Source organism: Cupressus sempervirens, chromosome 4 (genome assembly GCF_028749045.1).
Source record: "Cupressus sempervirens isolate cs-2001-9-10 chromosome 4, ASM2874904v1, whole genome shotgun sequence".
Classification (NCBI taxonomy): domain Eukaryota; kingdom Viridiplantae; phylum Streptophyta; class Pinopsida; order Cupressales; family Cupressaceae; genus Cupressus; species Cupressus sempervirens.
The window spans coordinates 161,236,568-161,244,175 of record NC_143121.1 but is presented as its reverse complement, the minus strand read 5'-3'; the positions used below and the strand labels follow the sequence as shown (position 1 = coordinate 161,244,175).

Here is a 7,608-nt window from a genome sequence, read left to right as displayed (position 1 = left end):
ACAAATGCATCTATAGAGTCATACAATTTTTATATTAAGAGTCACTATTTAAGTGAACTTTCTAAGAAATGCACAAGAAGAATGGATTGTCTTATTCTTGTGCTTCTCCATAGAGTAGAGCCATACTATTAAAGCAAAAGATATATATAGTTATCTAGATTCTTGACTAACTTCAAAAAGGAAAGATATTATCTAACTACTTGAGAGAGATCAAAAGCAATAGCTGATACAAATTGTTATCTGCATGATCTTCTTCCTAATACATATAAGGTAAGAAGTCAAATTGATCCAACAAAATGTTACCTCATTAGGAAATTTGGATCAGATTTACATGTATGTGATTGTTAGTGGACAAAAAGAGGAAATGCATGCAAACATGTGTTGAAACTTTTAGATTGTTCTAAAGAGAAGCAAAATAAACCAACAAGATCAAGTTGGTGGTAAGTTTCATTTGTGATTTAAGATTAATAGTTATTTTTAATTATTATTATGTATTTTTCAAAACTAAGTAAGTTAATTGTATGAAATTACAAATTATGTTACTACATTGGTTGAAGAAAATGATAGAGTTAGAGGGAGTTCTTGTCATGAAACTGGTACCATTGGTAATGTTAATATTCTTACAATTAAATATTGAATAATTTTATATTTCTAAAAATTGACTAATTATTATTTTATTTATAGATGGTGGCATACATTTAGAAGATCTAGATGTGCTTGGAGTTGTCATTTCCAAAGCTCAAAGAACTAGTAATTGTGTGTGTGTGTGTGTGTGTGTGTGTGAAGCATTAGAAGTTTTTAAATATTTTTTAACTCGGTCAATGTTATTTCTATTATAGATTGTTGAAAATCATCTAATACTTCCAACGACAACTTTCTAGATTCAATTGACTGAACTATTTTTATTAAATTGTAGAAATGTTACTACATTGGTTGATTACAGTGGTGAAGTTAGATGGAGTTCTTGTCATGAAAATGGAGCCATTGGCAATGTTAGTTTATCCTTATATTAAAGTATTGAATAATTTTATGTTTCTAAATGTAGCCAATTATTATCCAATTATAGATGGTTCTATGCATCCAAAAGATCAAGATGTTCTTGCGATTGTCATTGCCGAAGCTCAAACTACTGGTAATCTTCAAAACCATCATTTTATACTAAAAATTTACAATTTCTAAAATACTCTTTTAACTTAGCCATTGTTATTTCTATAAAAAATGGTTGGAAATCATCTAATACTTCTAATGAGGACTTTCTAGTTTCAATTGACTACATAACTTCATTGCTTCAAAATTTACCAACTAGAGAAGATGATAAACTCATGTTTAATTAATGTTTTGTGAGATTTAAAAAAGACACACATGCAATGTTTTCTTGATCTTCCAAAATCAAATCAATCCTTGGCTCAGAGAAATTATCTATGAGATTATTATCACCATGGTTTAGTCTAAGTAAAATGTGTAAACATCATTTTACTCATCAAAAGCTTAATGCTATTTTACTTTTCAATTCCCCTCTATAGGATCTAGAAAGAAAAAGAAAAAGAAGATCATCAATCAATCAGGCCTAACAATACAACAGGAAAGAGATGTTATCAAGCAGAAAGGTAAGTACATTTATTCAAAAGCATTTTAGTAATTTATATAAGAAAAATATTAGCTATATGTCATTTTGTAGGTCTGAATGATCAAGAAAGTACTCAATGACATTGATTACCCTTCTCCATTGATTTGAACCAAATGGTTACATGTGAAATTACAAGTTATATATGGTAATGATTTTTAATGATTATTATATTTGTTTGAAATGAACTAAACTAAATTTATTATATTTCAAATGATGTTACTCCACTGGTTGATGGAGATGAAGTTAGAGTGGGCCTTTGTCATGAACATGCAATCTAGACTAGGAATGGTAGTGAGAATACAAAATAACAATAAATAAATTTTGATTCTTTTGTTTTTATATTGTTTTATATGATTTAATGTATTAAACATGCAATATTGTTGCAATGTTAGACGGTGGACAAGAAACTCAAAAAGATATCTCACCCAAGACAACAACAATGGACACAATGCAAGTTACAAAGGGTAATAAAATAATGAAGTCATTTTTCATAAATTTTGTGCCTTTAATGCATACGCTAAGTTTTTAGTCTGTCAATGTGAATGTTATTGCAATTTTAAATGATAACAACCACCAAGTCCATTTGATACCCTTTTCTCTTGATCTCAACCAAGCAATAACAATAAGAGACACAGTGAAAAGCAGAGATGGTAAGGATATTTTGTATTCAAATATAATTGATTCTGTGACTTTAATTTACAAATTAGTTTTGAAACTAACACAATTTATCTGCAAGTGGTGTTGATGACATTTATATGGAGGATCATGAGTAACATATTTTTGGATAATCACATATTGATGATATTTATATAGAAGATCACGATCAACACATTTTTGTATAATATTATAATATATTATATTTTAGATATTGATTATTGAGTACTAAACTATCTTTGGTAGAAGATGTGGAATTCATTTGTTATGGAAAGTTGACTTATCATATAGTAACTCTTTACCTTTAAAAGGAAATTATGAGCTTAATTATTCTTTCTTTTCTTGTTCTTTCATGAATCGATCTTACTTCAATTGATCAATTATTGAACATTCTACCATGAAAGTCTTACTTGTATCATATAACTAGCATTTGAACCTAAAAGAGGTGCAATCTTAGTGTCGGTAGTAATATATAGCATAACTAAAACAATCATAACTTCTAATTAGATGAAATTTGTTTTGCATTGTAAAATTCAATAATTTAGAATTTAAAAATATTAATTTTCAATCAATTTATTTTATCATTAGTGTAAATCAATTTTACTTTAACCAAATATAATTTTTTAATGGATTTCTCAATTATTTTAAAGAAAATTAATTTCTTTGAGTGTTTGTCTTTTATTTTAAACAAATCCATTTTCTTTAAATTGATATCAAATGCTTATAAAAATAAGTTTTAGTAATGAAATTATCCTTAGAATTGAAGGATGTAGACACCTATTTGCACAATTAAAAGGCTAGACTATTTCTTTTCTTTGTTTTTCACTAAAGTCCATTTACAAGTCTAGAGTTAGTTTTAATTTTACAACTATAATCAATAAATAGACATTAAAATACAAGGTTGGGACAAAAATATTCAATTTATAAGTTTAAACATTAGATGTACATTTGTAACTTATTATGATAATTTAAAATTAGATAAGACCTGTGCATTAAATTATCAATTTTTAAAAAAATTATAAAATTTAAAATTAGTAAAATTCTTTTATTAGATTTTTTAAATTATACTTATATCTTATTTATCATTCACTCATTAATATTTTTTAATATAGAGGTTTTATAAAAACTTAATTAATTAATTCAAAAATATTTTGAATGTACCTTACACATAAAAATTATAATATAACCAAATAAATGCTCAAACGGGTCAAATGTAAAATTGGAGCACGAAAATAATTTTTCAGAAAGCCTAATCTAATGCAAAATAGATCTAAATGACAATAAGGGTACTTCTGAAGTATCAAAAATTAAACAAAGTCAAACTTTCTTTTTCCAATTCACTAAATCATAGTGATTATTTTTTATTTTTAAAAATTGGTCTCATGTACATTTTTGTGGAAGTATAGCGGTCTGACATGGCAGATATAAAAAATAAAATAATAATAATAAACAGCGAAAAATATTTGCGTGGCTGTATAGCCACGGGCGGACAGGAACGAGGAGTCCGTGCAGTTTCCAATGTTTGATTGATGGGAGTCGACGGGCTTCTGACACGGCCAGTACGGAAATTGAAGACAGCTCACGGACGGATTTGGGAGGGCACTCGCCAGTGGAGTGCAAATTTTCGGCTGTTTAGCCAGTGCCAAAAAAAAATGGGTCCTCAGACTTGATTTACAAAGTTCATGGTTCGACAATGGAGAGATCCAGCTGTATTATGCAAGAAAGTCTGACGTGAACTACCCGCTTATCTATAACAATTATTCCACAGACCCTTCACTTTACGCATACGTTTCACGTTGACTATGTTGTCTATGGTCTTCTGCAGTGTACTGGAGATATATCGGCAGTGGAATGCTCAGACTGTGTGGTGGAAGCGAATAGCAGCATTCGACAACGTTGCTCCAACGACATAGGTGGGCGAATATGGTTGGATGAGTGCTTTCTGCGCACCACAACTCCAACTTCATTTCAATTCTTGATACTAGTAAAGCACCTATCTGTCATTTATGGAAAGCCAACAACTGCAACTGCTGACAATCAAGGTGATTTTTTTTTAATCCCTTTCTAGTTTCTAAGGTTATTCCTTCTTACGGTTTTAGTATAACAATTTCTCTAACCTTAATTCATTTTTCATTATCTTCTATTACTGCAGAGGAGCGTGGACTTTCCTCCGAATCTGGTTTGCTTCAACAATTTGTCTTCAGCTTAGAAATGTTAGTAGAGGCCACAGACAATTTCCATCACAAAAATAAACTTGGAGAGGGAGGTTTTGGTGCGGTATACAAGGTCAGTCAATAGATTTTTTTTTTTTCTAAAATAATGTCTTTCTGAATGGGAATCCCTAAATCTGTTTTCTATGTTGTAGGGAATAAATAGAGATGGAAATGAGATAGCAGTGAAAACACTGTCTACCAAATCTGCACAAGGGAAGAAAGAATTTATGAACGAAGTGAGATTGGTGGCCAATATTCAAGATAGAGACCTGGCCAAGCTACTAGGATGTTGTGCCGAGGGAAGTGAAAGACTGCTTATTTATGAGTATTTTCCTAACAAGAGCTTGGACATGTTTATTTTTGGTAAGTCATTCAATCATAATTTTTACTTGGCAAAGATGAAGATGAAGTGGTTACAAATGTTGTAATAAATTTGGGTGACAGATTCGGAGAAGGGTAGATAGCTAGATTGGCAAAAGCGTCACATTATCATCTTTGGAATTGCACATGGGCTTCTCTACCTTCATGAGGTTCACAGCTATAGATTATTCATAGAGATATTAAAGTAAATAATATTTTGCTGGACCAAAAACTTAATGCAAAGATAGCGGACTTCGGTTTGGCCAGACTTTTCCCTGAAGATGAGTCATATGTTCATACAAGAGTTGCAGGCACATAGTAAGCATAACAATGATAATGAGCTTTCTATACTTTCAGATTTAAATTAATGACTTTTAACCTTTTGATACTTTGAATATTTCCCCCTAATAGTTGTATTTATCAGCCAATGATTTATCATTTATAAATAGTGTAGGTTTTAATATAATTTCAATTTGGATGCAGCGGTTACATGGCTCCAGAGTATGCAATGCAAGGGTAGTTGTCGGTTAAAGTAGATGTGTACAGTTTTGGAGTGGTGTTGTTTGAGATAATCAATGGAAGGAAAAACACCGTTGTTGATCTTCCCCATCATATGCAAAACTTGCTAGAATGGGTAAGAAATAAGATTTATCCCTGTTTATTAGGAGAAAGTGTCTTAGTTTCTGTATATCTTAATTTTGCTTGTCTTTGTTTGCAAGTTAATTGCTTAAAGCTAAGATTTTAGCTTATGATTATTTATAGATCTCTTTCTATAAATTTTCAAACATAGAAAGGTTTAAAAGTGACCATTTCAAGGTGTCACCCAATACCTATTATGCTTTTGCATCAATAGTACTTGTGACCATGCAACAATCATTACTAAATGTCCCAATAGTGGTGCAGAAATGGACTAATTACCAAACAAAAAAGTTTAAGATAATGAGCTATCAGTACATGTGTGATCAGCTATAGGTAAATGTATGATCATTTTTTGAGCTCCTTCAATTAGTAATTGTAGGTTCAAGATGAGAAATAAGTTATGATATTTGATCACCTCCTGGTTTCTTAAGTACCAAGAGTGATTCTAAGTTCAATAATTATTCACTTATTATCATAGTGACCCTCAATAACCACTCACTTAAATAATCTAACATATGCAAATAGTTGATCATTTATGTATCGATAGTTGATACATTTTAAACTTTTATAGCCTTTTTTATTGATGATTGCCTCATTTGTGCACCACTACTAGATACTTGTGAGCCACTATTTGAACATTTATGTAGTACTAGGACATTAGTCTACAAGTACTAGTTTTTTTAGTGAATGGTTATTTGGCACAACAAAAATCATATATTAGTGGATACTTCGAAATGACCACTTTTTGACCCTTTTGTACATGAGGACTCATATAGGGGAAGAGAACCTATAGGGTTTTTTTTGTGATAGATACCCACACTAGTTGCTTATAAAAAGCTCTAAAAAATGATAACCCATAAACTAATAGCCAATAACACATGTACTAATAGTCGACCATACATGTACTACTAGTTGATCATTCATGTAATAGTTGATCAGTTTTGTCTTTCTCGGTTGCTAATTGGTCTATCTGTGAGAAAAGTACATTTTTTTTTGGTGAGTGGCTATTCGGGATGAACATAATGGATATCCTGTGAGTGTTTAAAAATGACACTTTTCAACCTTCACACTCCATGGCCTCTACACAGAGATCCTTAAATACCCAAACACTGAAACCTTAGCTTTAAGCTTTTGAATCACCTACATAAGCGCACTGAAGAAATCAACACAATTCAACTTATGATTTAGGAGATCTAGATGTGTGAAGTTAGCAGAACATTGGATCTCTTCCCCTAGTCTGCATCATCAGTACTCAAAGTGAAACCTAAGCTTTAAGTAATTAAATGGCATACAAAGACAATAACAACAAAAATGATACCATTTAAAAATTAGCTATAATCACTAATGATGTATTTCCCCATTCTCATCTCATCTGTTACATTTTGATATTATGAAGCCTCTAAAATTCTCTTATTTTAATGAGATGAGATACAGGCATGGAATCTATTCAAGAAGGGAAATGCGTTGAATCTGGTAGAATCAAAGGCATCAGAAATCAATGAGGACCAGGCATTAAGATGCAATCATGTTGGGCTTTTGTGCTTACAATCGGATGCAACACTTCGTCCAGCTATGTCTAATGTTGTTATGATGCTCTCCAGCAGTTCAGTGACATTGCCAAATCCTTCAAGCCCTGCCTTTGTAAGCATGGGAACATCATCTCAGACCACGTCATCTTCCCAAAGGATTCCATCTATAAATGAAACCTCACTCACTCAAATGGAATCAAGGTAAAGTAATAGAAGCATCAATTACGCACAATTCATTGTACTCGAAACATTCCTGCCTGATTCGCCGGTAACATGAAATTTACCGGGAGTGCCACCGGAGAAAGAGGACCATCCATTGTGTTTATTTTTTTTTGAGTTGATTTTATTTCTAGATATTATGTACTAAAGACAAAACAAAGTCAATTTTCTAATTTTTTTGTTGTTTCGTCTTTTCAGAAAAATCTATGATATTTTCAATTTTTTGAAAAATGATAATGGTAGGGAGGATAGTCATGTCCTTTTTTAAATGGCATTGTTCTGACATCATGCAAATTTGGTTTCCTAGACAACTTGTGGATGGGACTAGTGCTTGCTATAGTTTACCATGTAAAATCTATGATATTTT

The 7,608-nt window shown here is 31.2% G+C and overlaps 1 pseudogene; it reads left to right on the top strand.

Annotated features, from left to right (window-relative positions):
• The first annotated feature begins 4,492 nt into the window (after window positions 1-4,492).
• Window positions 4,493-7,227, top strand: LOC149560472 (cysteine-rich receptor-like protein kinase 44; annotated as a pseudogene).
• The last annotated feature ends 381 nt before the right edge of the window (window positions 7,228-7,608 follow it).